We start from the raw sequence: 17,443 nt of genomic DNA on the forward strand, positions 1-17,443 counted from the left end.
TTTAAACTGGTAGAATTATACTGACGTGTTGGAGGAACGTATCGCCTCCTTATTGAGGGCCGAAAAGTAAAACAAGATAAAAAATGAAGAAAGCAGTCTTCTGGGATTTGGCACCGTGTATATGTGGTGTTAACCGACGTTTCGGAGGAACGTATCGCCCCCATCTTCAGGGTTGAAGAAGTATAAGTAAATCTGCAAGCGACAACACCGTGAGACACGGTCAAGCAGACTAAAGAACATACCGTTGAGCAGAGAGGGAAGGGGATGAACTGCAAGTAAACAAGTGAAAGCAGTGGTGTGGGAGGGGTGGGGGAAGGGAGCCGGGACAAGCGTGATTTTGTGTAGGGGAGAGTGTAGCAAGGTTAAATGGCTGGGCTTTAACTGTGAGCTGAGGGTGGGGGGTTGTTATGTTGGTTGGTCATGGCCTTGTGGCTTCCTGGATCTGGCGTCATATCCCGGTGGGTGGTTTTTAAGAGAACAGATAAGGGGTTTCCAAGACTTGCTGAGACGAAACCCATCCTCTCTGTTCATATTCCCTGGATGCAGTTCGATCTCAATGGCTTCCCTAATGATGCGATCCATATAGCGCGTCTTGGTGGCGAGGATGGAGGTATTCTGAAGCTGAATGCGGTGTCCCAGTGGGGGCGATACGTTCCTCCGAAACGTCGGTTAACACCACATATACACGGTGCCAAATCCCAGAAGACTGCTTTCTTCATAGTCACCGCCGTGAAAGCCTCAAATCTTACAAGATAAAAAATATCAAGACATAGGAAAACTCGCCCTGTTTACTGCTTATTCACTTTTCGACATTCAAGATGGAGGTGCTCCGAAACGCCATTAAACTTCCACCATATTCATAATGTGCATGTATTGACAGTCTTCAAGTGCACACAATCCCATCTACCACTTCTACACTACATGTTTCGGCTGTATGCTGCCATCTTCAGGTGTATCGATCCGTTAACCATTTCACTGCTTGCCTTTATATGTCCATTTACAAATAATATTAAATTTGTATACGTCCTTATATAATAATAAAGTTTATGTATTTAAAACTTGTTAAAATTTATTATCTCATACGTCATATTTTTAAATTCGTGTGTATCATTAATCATCCACATGAGGGTCGTTCTTCTTATGTTTCTAATGTTGTGTGTGTATTGTGTCTTATGTGTTGTTCTACTCTTGTGACTGCGTGCGTTGTATCGTTGGCTGTGTCAAGTCTCTCGTTTATGTTTGAAACTATTATTATTATCCATCGCCTCAGTTTATTAAGGCCACTATATTTCGGAAGCTGGTTCTATTTCCATCTTTAGATAAAAAATATGAAAGAAAATCAACCGTACTGAACTCCCCCGATAGGGCTTTAAACTTAATTCGCTTTCTGTGTGTTTGAGCCATACTTCACGACGAATTAGTGTAACCGAGGGGCTTACCAAGCTTTGTGATACCGGGACCTCGAAAAACAATAAATTTACACAATCCCGACACATGCTGGTCAGCGAAAAGTGCAGTTTCTTGGCGATTTTGCAGGTCTCTGTCAGGCTGTACGGTGGCAGCAGGAACCTATATAGCTTTACAGCCTCTCTACAGCTACGGTAAGCTAAAAAAATGTTCCTGTATAGGTACGACAAGTGCAGTTCTGCACACTGTTGCAGGTCCCTATCAGGCTGTACGGTGACAGCAGGAACCTAAACAGCTTTACAGCCTCTCTACACCTGCAGTAAGCTATAAAATGTTCCTGTACAATCACGAAAATTTCTACACGGGGTGTACGGTGACATCAGGAATAAGTTTATAGCCCGTTTATGCCTTCAGGAAGCCATAAATGGTTTTGTACACGCAGGAAGAAATTCGCAAAGTGTTTCGCCGGCTGCAGTTACACGTTGCGAAAGCGCCTATGTTATTACTGACTTACTAATTTACCAGAATTGTGCATGAATACAACTACAGTACGGTGAAAGGTAAAGTTGTCCCTGTGCTTAACTAATGAAGCACTACGCCATGAAGACGCATGGGGGAATGGATATATAGACCTCGGCACTAGTTGGAGATGAGTGGTCAGCTTGACGCCCCAGGCGCTCTAACCCCGGGGAATGAGTTACTGGTACGCAGTGGATAGGAGGCTGGGTGGGCCCCAGAACCGGTATGGATGACGTTCTGGACGACGTGGTGAAGAGAAAATTCTTGACCCTACCGGGATTCGAACTCTGACCCCTCGGTCTTTCAGCCCGTTGCCAGTCGTTAATACTGACTGCGCTATCCCGGCTACAATACAATTGGAGTATATTTTAAACAATTGTTGAGAGGTCACCAAATCCTCGAAGAGTAAGTGATTTTCGATCTACGGTTGGGGTGACCACCTCCGTGACGTCGCGAGTGGCCCTTTCGTCTCTATGTTGGCATCCCTTTTAGTATCTTGTGCGCGGGGGGGGGGGTTCATTGCCCCTGGGTCCATGTCCTCTGGATTCAATTGTGGATAAGCCTACACTCAGTTCAGCATCCTTAGCGGACGTGACGGATTGCACCAAGCGTACGAAACAAGAGACGAACCTACGTGCTGCAGTAGGTCAATAAAGCTATCCTCCGAGTGGCCCAAACTGGAGCTCGAACCATAAGCGGGAGCACAACAATGGTTCTTGTCTGTGTCGCGGCTGTAACACGTCTCGTCTCTGCATCCAAACGGAATTCAATCAGATCATATGTGAATAGTTCTGCGTCCTGGGACATAACGCAGTGTAGTCCGTTTAAAGTCAACTGACGTTTGGAAGATCATGTCGCCTCTATCTTCATGGTCCAAGAATATTCCAATTAAGTAACCAGCAGAATTACCTGCTTCCTGCTGATTTCTTCTTTGGCTTATTCTTAGTGTTTGTAGATGGAGGCGACATGGTCTTCCGAAACGCTAGATTTTCAACGGATTACATGGCGGTTATACGTGGTAGAGTCATTAAGGTCTTGGAATGTGGTCTTATCGCATCATATTACAAGATATTCACATACACTTTCACAGATCCATATCGGCCTTCAAAACAGTTGCCGTTGGCCGCTATGCAAGTCTGCGAACGTTGATATAACTGCCGAAAACATTGCTGAAACATATCGGCAATAAATTCTCGTACGACGCTTTGCGGCCATTCCACGAACTTATTGACTGTGGCAGTATATCGAGACAGATCTCGTCATAAATCGGTGTGAAAACCTCACATCCTACAAGTCAGATATGTATTTTTTGCATATATTCCCAACACTGGACATCCTTCGTTGGATTTTGACGAAATTGTAATTGAAAATTTGGTCACAAATATATCGACAGACCAAAAATTGTGGCTAAAAGAATTAGGTCAGTTGAAAAATCCAGTGATCTAATTGGGAATCGAACCCGCGACCTTCCGGCTTGTGGCATAGTGGCTCAAGCGACTAGATGACTTGTATCTAAGTAACACAATATCAAGCTGTACTTATAACACAGGAAACAAGGCAAAGCCTCAGAATTTCGCCCAGTTTCGTCATAATATCTTTTGTAAGACGACCGGTTTTGTCAGATTGATTTAATGCGTGTCTGTAAAAGCAGTTTACTGATATCCGCGCACATGCTGGCTGCAAGTGACACTGACTCCCTGTCGTCAGTTGCCATTTTCATGAACAAGCTTGTTTAGAGGTTTTGGAAGCATGCACATTGTCTTCTTTTCAGCACTGAATGTTGTAATTGAATTGCTGAGTACAAGAAGTGGAAGACCTGCAACATACTATAAATACATTTCCTATTTGACTCTAAACGCGCTCCGATTTTAGGGAATTCGTTCTTTGTGAGAATAATGCAGAAAGTAAAAACTTATAAAAATGAAAGGAGGTGGTACTTAGAGTAACAAGTGTCCTTCAAAGACGGCTTTCTCAAGCACTGTGACACCACGACCCCCACACCTCTCCCCGTAGGTGAAAAATGTAGCTCAGCACATGGGTTATAGGTCCCTATCAGGCTGTACAGTGACAGCAGCAACCTAAATAGCAGAAACTTAAATAACTTTACAGGCTCTCGGCACCTACATTGAGTTATAAAATATTCCTGTACAGTCACGAGAAGTGCAGCTCTGCGCACTGTTGCGGGTCCTTGTCAGACTGTACAGTGACAGCAGGAACCTAAATAGCTTTACAGACTTTCTAAACCTACAGTAAGCTATAAAATGTTCCTGCACTGTCACGAGAAGTGCAGTTCTGCACACTGTTGCAGGTCCTTGTCAGACTGTACAGTGACAGCAGGAACCTAAATAGCTTTACAGACTTTGTAAACCTACAGTAAACTATAAAATGTTCCTGCACTGTCACGAGAAGTGCAGTTCTGCACACTGTTGCAGGTCCTTGTCAGGCTGTACAGTGACAGCAGGAACCTAAATAGCTTTACAGACTTTGTAAACCTACAGTAAACTATAAAATGTTCCTGTACAGTCACGAGAATTGCAGTTCTATTGCAGGTCCCCATCAGGCTGTACGGTGACAACAGGAAACCTAAATACTTTACAGCCTCGCTACACCTACAGCAAACGGGTCATTCCATATGAAGTCATCCAGAGAGGTCGCTCACCATTAAAAAAAAAATAATATCTTGTACACTTATTTCTACATACTGTGACATGCTGCGCAATGGAGAACTTTTTCACACTTCAAAATTAAAAAAAAAAATTGCAATCCGTTCGGATTTCCCGGTACAGTCTTTTTTATAATGCGAAAAAACGCGTTTTCGGCTCAAATGGAGGTTTGCGTTATCTTATATATCTCGATAACTATTGAAGATAGAGGCTCCAATGAAAAACCAGTTTGTTCCTCATGATATGGACACCAAATCATGTTATTACAAGGCTTTACTCAACTCACTTCCTCTAGGTGTAATTACGCTTGAAACTTACCTATCGATTTTAGGAAAAACGCTATTTTTGACCTTCAGAAACCAATGGGAGGGGGAAAGTATCAGATCTGTGGTTTCTACCCTTTGTTTTTCCTACATGAGGAATATAATCACATAGTTTTGAATCCCGTACCTATTCTCCAAAAATTTCCAGGAGCTTCCTAACTTTGCTCTGGGCCCAAAATCGGCCATTTTTAACATCTCATATCTCCGGTGAGGAAGCTCCGAAAATTTTGAAACTTATAGAAACTAATGCTCTATTCCAGAATAACTTGGAATTAAAAGCTTCGGCATTTTGTTATACTGTTCGCCTTGTAGTAATACACAAAAGCGTGAAGTGTAGCCTGTTGATTTACCCAGCGGAAACTTTGAATCTCTTTTGAACGAGAAACGAACAATTTTCTGCAAAATCTGTAAAGTTCAAAGTGCCCACAAATTCGCTATTAGTTGAATATCAAAGTTGTAATTTTAATGAGTTTGATTTGTTTGTTTGTTTGATTTGTTTGATTCCTAGTTACTCTAGAAAATGGCATTATTTTCTATGAATTTCAAAAATTCTCGCAGCTTCTCCACCGGATATATGAGATATCAAAAATGGCCGATTTTGGGCCAAGGGAAAAGTTTGGAAGCTCCTGGAAAATTCTGGAATCTAGGTATGGGGTTTAAGCTATGTGATTATATTCCCCATGTAGGAAATAACAAAGTTTAGAAACCACAGATCTGATACTTTCCCCCTCCAATTGGTCTTTGAAGGTGAAAAATAGCGTTTTTCCCAAAGCGATAGGTAAGTTTCGAGCTTAATTAGACCTAGAGGAAGTGAGTTGAGTGAAACCTTATGATGATATGATTTATAGTCCATATCATGAGGAACAAATTGGTTTCCTATTGGTGTCTCTAGCTTCAATAGTTATCGAGATATGGGAGATAACGCAAACCTCAATTTCAGCCGAAAACGCGTTATTTCGCATTATGAAAACTTCGCTATTATGTAGTTGAATATCAAAGTTGTCATTTTAATTCCAAGTTATTCTGGAATAGAGCATTATTTTCTACAAGTTTCAAATTTTTCGGAGCTTCCTCACCGGAGATATGATATGTTAAAAATAGCCGATTTTGGGCCCAGAGCAAAGTTAGGAAGCTCCTGGAAATTTTTTGGAAATAGGTACGGGGTTCAAAACTACGTGATTATATTCCTCATATAGGAAAAACAAAGGGTAGAAACCACAGATCTGATACTTTCCCCCTCTCATTGGTTTCTGAAGGTCAAAAATAGCGTTTTCCCCAAAATCGATAGGTAAGTTTCAAGCTTAATTACATCTAGAGGAAATGAGTTGAGTAAAAACTTGTAATAACATGATTTGGTGTCCATATCATGAGGAACAAATTGGTTTTCATTGGAGTCTCTAGCTTCAACAGTTATCGAGATACGGGAGATAACGCAAACCTCCATTTGAGCCGAAACCGCGTTTTTTTGCATTATAAAAACGGCTGTATCGGGAGATCCGACCCGATTACAATTTTTTTTAAAAATACTGTTGAAGTGTGAAAATATGTAGAAATAAGTGTACACAATATGATTTTTTTTTAAATGGTGAGCGACCCCTCTATATGACTTCACATGGAATGACCCAAACTACAGAATTTTCCTTCGCAATGACAAATAATTTCAGGAAATGTTGGACCGGTTGCATCAACATTCTGCGGAAGCATCAGTGTTGCATTACTCACTTACATGGCGACAGCATGATGGGGTAATGACGATTCACAATTTCGGAAGGGATGCGAAATTGGCAACGGCTTTTTGTGTCCGCGCTGTGTTCGAAGTGTGTACGCGAAGGCGTGACAGACGTGTGTGTACGGGGGGGGGGGATAGGCAAGGCCAGTTGGTGGCAATGTGTCTTACCGGTCTGGGTCGTGAACCTCGCACTTGCGAACAATGGCGAGTGTTCTTTAGAATGCCAATGAGGCGCATTCCTTCCCGACATGCAACGACTGCAACAGTTGCAGGCAACTCGTCGCCCACCGAAACAAAGTGGTTACGGCGTAGGAGCGGAGACTCTGCAGTGGTGGTTATCAAGCGTCCGCTGAAAGTACGATGTATACCGACCGAAGGAGGTACATGTCGCTTCCATGTTCATGGTTGAATTACCCAAGCAAGGAGGCAGCATGAAGCAGATAGTAATGGTTAGTATGTACGGTACTCAGCATTAATAACTTTCGTACATCATTTTTCTCCATAATTATATTCCAAATGGTGTTTATAATTAAGCAGTATGATATATTGAGTTTATTAATGTACAGTATGGTAATGAAATAATATACACCTACCATTGCTGTCTGCTTCATGCTGGCTCATTGCATGCCTAATTCTTCGACCTTGAAGATGGAAGCAACATATTCCTCTGAAACGTCAGCTGACTTTCAGTGGACTGCATGGAATTATGTCCCATATTACCCAAGCTGCTGTAACATTAAACAGTCTGCATTTTCTCACAAAGTGTATTTATACTCGTATTCACAAACAGCAATAAACGTTTTGTGTTTGTAATGGCAGGAACTGACAGAAAACTGTTCCAAAGGCGTGATTACAATGGGTTACTTGAGCGGGTCCTCAGACTTGGTTGTACATCGTTGTTGCGTCATTTAAATTTCATTAATGTTTAGCCGGAAAGTTGCGGGTTCAATTTCCAATGAGGTCATATGATTTTTCAATTGACATAATCTTTACATTTTTTTTTGTAAGATGAGGCACCGACTAAATAATTAACATTAATATTACTATATCTACATCATGAGCCTCCTATACAATTTTTATATACACAAAATATAGATTATTCCAATTTGTCCATGGGAATACAACAAATTACAAAACCAGCGATTGACTCAATGATGTAAAACATCAATCAAAGAATCTTATTGTTTTATACTATAACTTCTGTTTTATATAATCTTATTTATTGTATTTTTACGTCAAGTATTTTTTTATATAATTAGTAATAATGTATCCAATTTTACTAGTACTGCGGTTCAGTGGTGTATATATGTAACCATGTATTTGCCTGATGATGGCTATTAATAGCCGAAACATGTAGCAGAGCCAAAACTAGGCAGTTAGTTAGTTAGTTATTTACGGAGGGTGGGTTTCCCCATGCACCGCGACCAGTTTGATCTATTGTGCTTCCCTCTATGATATTCTACCAGTCTCTTTACCCTACCGATAAATGGTGCGTACCATCAGTCCCGCCGAGCAAGCGAGTTCGGCCACTTGCTTAGCGGTGTCTATAATGCTTCCCCCATCTATCAGAGGCCTTAGAGACTATTGTTGGGCGGGAAACGTCCTGGATTTGGGCTCAGTGATCCTTCTTTTACGTGCCGTAAAGTAGCAGACAACGTAGGGCTGCGTGAGGTACGCAAGCGCAGGAGCGCCTCTGTCGTCGCGTGACAGAATTAGGTCAGCATTTCGACACACGGATCTGATTGGCTCGCGAACAAGTTCGAATTTTGTTTCCATTACGACGTTACTGAAATGCAGTTTTGGAAAGAACGGTGTTGTGCAATGCACTCAAGTACATTCTCTGTTTGCTTTATATTATTTGTTTATATACACACATGACTTGCTCTGTAAGCATGAGATTTAACGACATTACGAAGTTAAGGGTTATTATAGCAAGGGACCGTCGAGCTTTAACACGTTACAAGAACGAAATCTTTGTAATACTAACTATAGAGAAATCTTCTGTATCAGTGTATCGTGTCTATTCTGTGAGTATACACAATATTTTGATGCGGATATTTGGAGTTTAGTATGATGTATAAGAGAGACACTTTAAGGAATAAAACAGAAAACAGAATAAGTTAATAATAACACGACAACTTATATAACAAATGGTGAGACTTGATACGATAGTTCATTAGTTGGTTCAACAAATCTCGCATGAAGAATACCATCTTATGGAACGTGACTCCGTGTATATTGGTGGTTCAGTCTACGACGCTGTCAGTATCTAGACTGCAGAGCTGCGACATGCAGGATGAATCGGGATTAAGGGGCCATAGGCTAATGGAGGCGCTGTCTCACGTGTTTTCTCGAGGGGAGCGTGCAAAACTGTGAAAAATCTCAATCAGGTTGGCCGGCGTACCGGCCGAGTTTATAACCGACCACCCCCTGAATACATGTCTAGAACTTTACTGCTACACCAGAGAGCTAGGTGACGCCGTGTAGCATAGATATTTACCGAGGTTTGGAGGAATATACTGCCTCCATCTTCAGTATACGGCGATAAACCGAGACTAGGCTCCTCCGCTTCCTGCCTGCTTGCTCAGTCGGACCTGGACATGGAGATTTTGTGAAAATGGCAATGAACCTCCGGGTTACATAAAACGCTGTATCTCGAGAGTTAATCAAATATTTGCTTCACATTAAGGACTATGTTCCATGATGTTAGCACAAAAATATTACTTCAGTGGAAACAGTATTTCATTAAGTCTCAACATGTGTTCCGCGGGACACTATGGCACGAGTAGAGGAATGATTATATAAATATATGAAAAATGTAATATAGCCCTAAGCACTAAGCCATGGAGACGTATGGGGAAGTGGATGTATATATCCATGTACTCTTAACCTAGGCATTATATGGAGATGAGTGGTGAGCTTCACGCCCGTGCCACTTTACCCCCGCGGAAAGAGCCCACGGCAACCAATGGATAGGAGGCTGGGTGAACCCCAGAGCCGGCCTGGACGCTGTGGAGAAGAGAAAAATCTTGCACTGTCAGGAATCGAACCCGGGCCGTGCAGCCCTTAGCCAGTCACTATACCGACTGAGCTATCCCGGCTTACTAAAATAATATGCATTTGTATAAACTTTTCAAATTAATATTTGTTCCTGTTCTATGATCATTTATGTGCTGTAGTTCTAACGCGACACAGAAAAGCGAATATCCCAGACTCAGCCGTGAGCGACAGATGGCTGAGAGCCACTGTGCTATAGCGTCTAGTGAAGGCATGAATTGCAAAGTATGTGGACGGAAGTGGGCGCTCTGTGATAACGAATTTCTGCAGCGGCTTCTTTCCAACGGAAAACAGGAGAACCACGAACGATCTTGACAAAGGCTAGCCGAATTACAAAGCATTAAACACTTGACCTAAGTGTTCGGCAGTAGGATGACACATTTTCTCGGAGAGCAGGTTAAGCGTCAAACTGTCCTAGTGCCGTCTTCCCTGCCTCGTCTAACACACACCAACTCGTCACTGAATTTATGATTGGAAGAAGAAATCTTAACGGCCTTTCGCAAATTATATTGCAAACCGCTGTAATGCACTTCAAAATTCAGCTGCGAAGCCTCTTACAGCCTTTCGTACCTCTACTTTCTTGCTTTCTTTCTTCCGTACTCCTTTGTTATCTCTTCTATTTGCCCGTCGTATCGTCATTCGTCTCCCCTTTCCGTCCTCAGTCTCCTCTACGATAAAGCCGTGCGGGTAAATGTTACAGGTTAACGGCAACGAGAAACATCAGTCATGTTGCATGTTACACTATTTCGAAATCTTGCCCGAGGTTCGCGATCTCTCTCTCTCTCTCTCTCTCTCACACACACACACACACACACACACACACAGGCCGACTGGCCTTTATGTGAACATATACAGGTATTGTTGAAGGATGTGCTGAGACTGTTTGTTAGACATTGAGAGTGACAGAATCCTCTGTGACAGCAAACAAGCACACAAACAAAACCATTTCCGGATGTAGGGGGAACGAACGGGCCTATCGGCCCCGGGGCCTCCACAAAACAGAAGTAGAGCACACAGATTTTATTCAGACATTTGTTTCTCTAAAATCACGGAAAAAAGCTACGAAGAGTTTTATCTTTTGGGATAATAACGGCGTATGGCCCGTTGAAAGTAAACCGACGTTTCGGAGGAACATATCGCCTTCAACTTCAGGGTTCAAAGAATAAGCTGAGCAAGAAACCAACGTGAAAGCATATGACAGGCAGAGTGAAAAGCTAGTATGTATTTTCAGTCATAAGGAAGATAATTTTCGTAACTTACATTTGTTGTTACTGATAGGCCTCTGTGGTCTAGTGGTCAGCGTTCCTGGCTACAGATCCAGAGGTCCGGGTTCGATTCCTGGCGCTACCAGATTTTTATCGGAGAAGTAGTGGGTCTGGAACGGGGTCCACTCAGCCTCGTGATGATAACTGAGGAGCTATTTGAAGGAAATAGCGGCTCCGGTCTATAAAACCGAAATTAACGGCCGTGGGGATTCGTAGCGCTGACCACGCGACACTATCCGCAAAAGTTGGCACTAACTTCGCCAACAAGCGGCGGTCGCTCGGACGGTATAGTTCGCTTGCGGACTAAAATCCCGGAGTTTGTTGTTTGTTGATAGGGGTCTTCATATTTTGATTGCCCTGGTGGGGCCCCATGACTGTAGATCCGGCCCTGAAACAAACATCAAACTGGGTTTAATATGCTGAGATGCCGTCAGCAAATGGTTTATTGATTATTGCCCTAACGCTGACAGTTGCCGTGGTGATCTCAAGGCACCATGCAGCCATGCTCCTCATGCAGAGAACTCGTTCACAACCTGAATTTGCAGCAGCTATTTGCATACCGCGACTCTGAATCAGCACATAGAAACGTACAATTACAATGGGTGAGGGCCCAGCAGTACTGAAGCGCTTCCTGTAACCGGCCGTGGAGGTTCCCACATTCTCTGGACTAATGGACTACGGGGGTTACGGGGCACGTCCCTGAATTGAGGTGCTGGCGTGCCAGAAACAAGCTCAGCCATCTCATCAATAGGTCAGAACCACGTTAATAACTGATAAAACATTTAATCACATAATTTTGCTTTGCTAAAATAATTTGTTCCTTTATTAATTTTTCTATGATAGGCAATAATATATTTGTTATTTAATAGACTGATCTCCTTCTCTGTCATTTGAAACTTATTATTTAGTACCTTATTTTGGATGCAGTTTATTTACTTTATTTTAGATGTAGATTATAGACTGTGTATAACTTCAATTGTACACAAACAACTTTGGGAGTACAAAGTTGAAGAGAAATTATATCTGTAGGTACGCGTACAAAAGTTTGAATACCACTGGTCTAGACAGTCGGCTCACAGATGGCGGTGAGGTCAGCCTTACGCGCCGGCCGCTCTTTATCTCCCAGGAAAATTCCTGGTACTCATTTCTGTTATAGGCTGAGTTGACCCTACGGTCATAGTGCGGCTGGAAGGATTAGATCAATTGATAAATCCAGTGACCTCATCGGGAATCGAACCTGCGATCTTCCGGCTATGAAGCGTGAAAAAATGCAAAGAGAAAGATGCTGTAAAGAATAGTAGAAGACTAGATGAAGGGGAAAGTCGTGGGGCAAGCCAGACACAGTTAATTATAAGGAGAGAAAAGGTTCCCAGGCTTCACCCCCTCGTCCTACTGACAACAGTAGTGTGGAAGTGAAGGCGTTAGGATGGTTAGAAACAGTGGCTTGAGAAAGGGGCCGCTGCATTAGGTAATTTGGTGGCCTTTACAACAGTGGGATTTAATTTTGATGAATTCAGTTGTCCTTTACAGGTCGCTGCCTATTAACGGCCGTTGTATAGCTGTTTATTTCGCGGTCGTTACCTAGCAACGGATCTACATGCCACAATATTGAAGCAAGCGGCAAAAAGACCAGATCTCGGCACTAGATGGAGATGGTCACGTTCACGTCCCTGCCGCTTTACCCCGAGAAAACAGGTCCCAGTACCCACTGGAATCGAACCGTGGCCGTAGCCCATTGCCGCTGCTATACCGACTGATCTATCCCGGCTCTTAATTGAAGTGGTATATAAGCACCTTGTCTTAGAGGGTGGATTAATTCCAAGTGTAAGGTCCCCTGTTGCCATACCCGAGCGGAACTAGCATTTCTGTGTGTCTTATTACGAAATCCCACTGTTCAGTTCGAGCCACATTCTTTTCAAATTGAAGGGTCATTTTGTGCGTCCTACACTTTCCTTTGAAGTGGATGAGCCGCTGCACAGAGACTGCGAACTTGGCACACTTGGCTGTCTGTCGCGCGTCCCATGGGATTGGCACTGAAGAAACATGAAAGTGTTACTATTTGATTTTGCACACCGTGCTGAGCAGTTCAGCACAGAACCAACGCGATTCCAATCTGGAATCCGTGAAAGCTTTTTCAGTACATACGTGACACATTCAGTTTTCCTCATGCACTACGCATGCGCGATGGTGACTTCAGTTCGAGATGAGATCGAGACGAAAATTTCGAGAATGCAGATGATAACGCGAGTTATGTCTACTATGTAAATATATTTTCACTGTACTCACAACCCTATGAGCCTCCACGGCCTATTACAGGGATACCTTTACTTACTTTATAGAGAGAGAGAGATATATATATTCTAAATTATTGTTGGGGTTTCCGCGGCGTATAAACGGAAACCCCGACAATAATTTAGAATCAGCCTGTATACTTGGCACCAGACTGAGCGACGAGACGATCACATAGATGAAGACAAAGTAAAATGTTCTTAGAACGACCTTTGCAGACGTCCTTTATATTTCGGGGGTGCCAAGAGGACATTCCGGGGAGGGGCGCCATCTTGAGAGCCACGTGACCGCTGACAAGTGATGACTGAGAGGAAGTACCCTGAGTGACGGCGTATAATTGTTTCAAAATATTATTTGAATAACTGACTTGTGGGTGTTGAATTGTTTACGTTAGATACAGATAGTAAGACGTGCAGGATGGCCGCTGCTGATATCTCACGATAGCGGCCGAGCGAGATGGCAGCAGCTGTGCTTTGTGAACACACACCGACTTCCTGGCAAACGTCAGAAATCCCCGTGACGTCTGACCAAACTGTGTTGAGAACTAGGTGGACGTTCGAGACGGGAACCAGACAAGACACTCTAGAACTAGGCAGAGCGTCGAATTCAGAACTAGGTACGCTCCCCTATCCACAGCTAGGTAGAATTTCCAGTTCAGAACCGGGTAGAGCCTGCAGTGGAGAACTAGACAGGTTCTTCGTTTCAGAACTAGTCGCATTTTCCGTTTCAGAACTTTGTATACTCTCCAGTTCAGAATCAGGTAGAGTTTGCAGTGCAGAACTAGCCATTCCAGAACTGTGTTGATGCAGTTTCGAGGTCAGAATAGTTGTGAAGGGACCCTGGGGCTCGGTGCTGCCTAGTCCGGCTCGCGCTGAAACGTCATGCCGCCCGTTATCCTGGGAGCAATATTTGCAAGTGATTAACAGCCGCATGACGCAACGCCACTGCACGAAGTGTTGTCACGGTCTCGGTGTTTAGGAGATGATCCTGCTATTAAAGAAATTATTTGGGGAGGAGGGTGGAAGGTTTCAGACAACGTAATCAGCTGTCGATGTCTTCCTCAGGAAGAAAGCGGATAATTACTTAGAAATCGAGCCACGGCACGTGAAGCCGGTCTTTATAAATTACACATTTTTCTTGTAAGGAATTTTAAAATAAATCAATAATTTAACTGCACTTGAAACAGATTTCCTTATTGCATAATTGAAACAGATTACGATTTACGGACGCACGTACATAAATGCCGTGCAAAAATGGCCATGCATAACGCCGTTTCCAGGAACACATTCCCGGCGCTAAACGGGATTATACGTCCCTGTCCAATTGTTACTTCAAGGGATTATTAAGACGTTTCGGAAGAAGGCATTACTTCCGTCTTCAGGGTCGAAGACGTGCTAAGCAAATTACGAGCAAGAGGGATGGAAATGATTTGTATTTTATCATGAAGAAGAAACCAATACGTTCCTCCGAAACACTGGTGAACGTAATGTATATCGGACTATAAATGAAATGACATCCCACAAGTCAGAATTCTTCATAAATAAAATTAATTTGAAAAGTTGTTAAATACATAACGAAATATGATAGCCTGATTAATTTATGGTAAAATAAACTCCGTAGCTTTTAGTCCGCAAAGGAACTATACCGACCGAGCGATCGCCGCTTGTAGGCGAAGTTAGTACCAACTTTTGCGGATAGAGGGTGTCGCGTGGTCAGCGCAACGGATTTATACGGCCGTTAATCTCGGTTTTCTAGACCGGAGCCGGTACTTTTCCATTCGGGGAGCTCCTCAATCATCCGCACGAGGCTGAGTGGACCCCGTTCCAGACCCACGACTTTTCAGAAAATAATTCATTTCTGGTAATCTAAAGTTTAATGAGTAAACTCGTTTCATAACTGATAATTCAGCGTAACGCAGGAATTTGTTAGTTGCAGATAAAGGCGTGTCTGGCTTCGAGATAATGAAGCAAGGTGTTTGCTGTAAAGATAACAAAGACATAACTACAAATGCAACAAGGCGCTTTAACAACTGCGCATCTCAAGTCATATTTAAAGGGGAACGTGCTTAGAAAAAGTACTGAACCAATAAACCATTTAAGCAGAGCCAGAAAACCCGAATCCTAAATAATATTCGACATAAAATTACTGAATAATTCAGTAATGTGATACAATGTACGTGTACATTGGTCGGATTTCATTAGACAAGCTTTTGTTATCCGCGTTTTCGCATATTTGCGGAGTTATTTCAATGTCCTATCTGTGGGCACGGTAGAAGCTGCTGCGCATGCCCAGTGAGTTGCGGGCGCAACCATTTTGACTCAGTCCTGTCCGAGCCTGTCGTTCACAAGCCCCTCTCCGCACTTCTCAGTGTTCGTTGAGCATGTTTCCAATTTACGAGTCTTAGGACCCAAATCCATACACAGTTTGGCCTCCAGTTCGGCCTGCACACTTGAAGACTAAAAGGCAAAACTGATGTGTGTGGTGCGGCCGGCCGGCCAATAGTTTGGACTGTTGGCCTGTGGGAAACCCGTCAGTCCGTCAGTTCTGCCTGCAGGACCGTAGCACGTGACGTGTGTGACTCAACATTATAGGCTGGAAGACCGTGATTGTGGCATGAAGCCTGCCGCTTTATCTGCGCGTGTATGGGGAGGAAAGGGAGGGGTAAACTGTCACAGTTTTGCCTGTAAGGTCGATCGGAAGGCCAAACTGTGTGTGTATGGGGGGCCTTATAGATAAGCAAGTAACCGCCGCGTAAGATTCACCTGTACTGCGACTGTCCATTGTTGCTAGGTGTTCATAAATCAGCCCTGCTATATGTCAAGCTTCGTGTGCGCGGTCGTGTACATAAACACGCTATACCTTGTTTTCATCAGATTCATAGCAAAAATCTTGTTTCAAGAAACAGCGTACAGCGGGGTAGGTGGATTAACAGAATTGTAGACATGTGAAATATTAATTCAGTTAAATCTAATTTGTTTTTATTTACGTGCTGTTCTTGAACAGCCTGAAGCAGCACGAATATATAACAACAAAGAAGACAAAAGCGTAAAATAAATCTAATTTCAATTAATATCGCTTATATTTAAATAGAAGTTTCTAAAAGTAGCGGTAGCATAATCGGTTGACGCACTATGCTACAAGCCGCAAGGTCGCGGCTTCGATTCCCGATGAGGTCATTGGATTTTTCAGTTGACCTAATCCTTACTGCCGCACTGTGACCCCGGGGGCCGACTCAGCCTCTAACAGAAAAGACTACCAGGAATCTTCCTGGGGTGTAAAGGGCGATCGGCGCGTAAGTCTGACAACCTCGTCCCCATATGTGAGCCGATTGTCTAGAAAATTTGGGAGCCTCGACGTCTCACAACTCTATGGGCCTCCACGTCCTGTTACAGGGAGAGATTTACTTTTCTACCTTATCCATAGGTTTATAAACTGCATTAGCAGCAGAAGCACGGGCAGCTGAAGGACACTGTATATATTCATGTGTCCTATTCCTAGCGGTTTCCGAGATGGAGCTGTTTCACTGTACAGTTCCAAAACTGTCGATAATACATACCGCTTCTAGTACCGGCATTTATTCAGAATGACTAGGTTTTTGGACTTTGCCCATCGTCCGGTATTCTAGAAGCTAGAACACACAACGTTCCGGAAACTGAATCCGTTCTCAGGTGAAGGGGGAAGACACGTACTCAGCTCTTTCTAGGGGACCCACTGAATAAGTGTCTTCTGGTTTCTAGAGTACTGGACGATGGGCAAAGTCGAAAAACCCAGCAATTCTGTGTTATACACCGTCGTCAGAACCCTTTATTTATTGTTCAAGTCACAAAGTTGGTAGAGTACCTAGTAAAATACATTTTCGAAAGTGTACGTTGCAACTCATGTGAGGACATGGCGTGTTGCTCGTCTGTACAGTGTACAGTGCGTATAGCAATTAGCTCTAGCTCGGAAACGGACATCCCAGAATGTTGACCTTTCCTCCTGGGACACGCTGTATAGTTCCGAAGGGAATTTATTTTATGACGTCATTACTACCACTGACTGTAGAGCGTAGAATGGTGGAATGATCAGTAAATAAGTAATTGGAAAGGATTTGGAACGAAAAGAGTCATCGCTTATTTTAAGGTATTTTGTCGGAATTTTTCTTGAGATGCTGTGGAAGACCACGAATAGCCTTAGAACATTCAGCGTCTC

At 43.2% G+C, this 17,443-nt stretch overlaps 1 protein-coding gene and 1 long non-coding RNA gene across 8 annotated transcripts in view; one reads left to right on the forward strand and one right to left on the reverse strand.

Moving 5' to 3' along the window:
* LOC111866776 overlaps positions 1-11,039 on the reverse strand; it is a 96,122-nt gene extending 85,083 nt beyond the window's left edge. The window contains exon 1 of the long non-coding RNA XR_002843206.2: positions 10,959-11,039. This is a non-coding gene — a long non-coding RNA (uncharacterized LOC111866776). The remainder of the gene's footprint in view (positions 1-10,958) is intronic.
* LOC111866774 (matrix metalloproteinase-2) overlaps positions 1-17,443 on the forward strand; it is a 75,278-nt gene that overhangs the window by 27,652 nt on the left and 30,183 nt on the right. The gene's annotated exons all lie outside the window — the stretch shown is intronic.

This window comes from Cryptotermes secundus, unplaced genomic scaffold (assembly GCF_002891405.2).
Source record: "Cryptotermes secundus unplaced genomic scaffold, Csec_1.0 scaffold384, whole genome shotgun sequence".
NCBI classification, from domain to species: Eukaryota; Metazoa; Arthropoda; class Insecta; order Blattodea; family Kalotermitidae; genus Cryptotermes; species Cryptotermes secundus.